Raw genomic sequence first — 1,408 nt, forward strand, 5'->3', positions numbered from 1 at the left:
TAGCTTGTTCTAAGTAGGCGCTTTAGACCACTGAGCCATCTCACCAGCCCTCAAGTTCTGATTAGTTGCAATTTGCACTTTTATAAAGAAATATACATGAATGTTGATAGGTATTTGGACATTGTTTATGTCTCCTGAGGTATTTTACTTCATTACCATAAGCCTTCAATGGTATTAGGAGCTTTTTTAAAAATGGTGCTAATCTTAACCTTGAAATACACGGCATGGAAACCCAAAACGTTGAGCCAGTTGACTTGAATTCAATATATGTTAAGGAGTAATTAAAAAAGAAATGTTTACTTTAGATTTAAATTAATTGATTTATTTGGTTTAGAACTTAAGCAAAAACTTTGAAAACTTTTTGAAAGACATCTTAGTGTGGTGAAATACTTCTGTGTTTTGTTTCTTTTAGAAATGAGAGCACCTTTTTTTAACTAATGAAAATGGTTTAAATATTAACATTAGTGCTTTTGATGCTAGTTGTTTCTTAGCACCATAAAATACATCCTTAAATATCTTGATAGTTAATAAGGGTGAGTTTAAATAGAAATATAGAACCTTGCGAAGGAAGTAGTATATTAAAAATGGTAATATTTTATTTGTGGGAATATTCTGCCATAGAACTAATTCTGTCTGGAAAGTTATCTCTAGAGCAATACTATAGAATTCAGTCATCAGTGAGGATGACTTATTTTGTTTTCTTGTCTCAAGTGCTGCCTCATTTTAAAATGCATTTAAGAATACCTGAAGATAATTTTGACTCTGAAAATAACCTTAATTTCTATTTAACAGTCGCTTGACTTGTCGTACCACAATATAAACTTCTTTTTTAAGTTCATGACACATGCATGGCATTTTATTATATAACAAAATCATTCATCTGTTTAGTTCCAAAGGGCTCTCCTAAGTATCACAGATGAGGAGGATTCAGGAAATGAAATGCATTCTCAAGTCTGGGAGCACAAAGTGGAAATGTTGGCAAAGCCTTCTTCTCTCTGTGCTTAAACTGTAGAGTACTTCACTTCTTCCCATCTTCTGAGTGCTTTGTTGTACCACCTTTGGCATTCCTTGGCTTGGTACTGAATTCATTTAATTTCTGCCTCCATTCTCACATGATGTCCTTGCCTCCCATACCTGGGTCTCTGTGTCTTTCCTTTCTTTTTTTCTTTATAATTTTTTTGCCATAATTTTATTGATAAACAAATAGTAATGAGAAAGTTTGAAATCAAATCAGTAGGAGGGTTCCAATAATTAAAACATTGCATACATTCTTCTTAGTGGTTAATTGCTGTACAAGATGCGGACTTGCTATTATATTCACAAACACCATTAGAACAAATCATTCTATTAATTAACAGAATGCAACTATATATCTATACTAACCACTTTGAATACACAGATACAAAAT

The sequence above is a fragment of the Octodon degus genome, unplaced genomic scaffold (assembly GCF_000260255.1).
Source record: "Octodon degus isolate 3935 unplaced genomic scaffold, OctDeg1.0 scaffold00103, whole genome shotgun sequence".
Lineage (NCBI taxonomy): Eukaryota > Metazoa > Chordata > Mammalia > Rodentia > Octodontidae > Octodon > Octodon degus.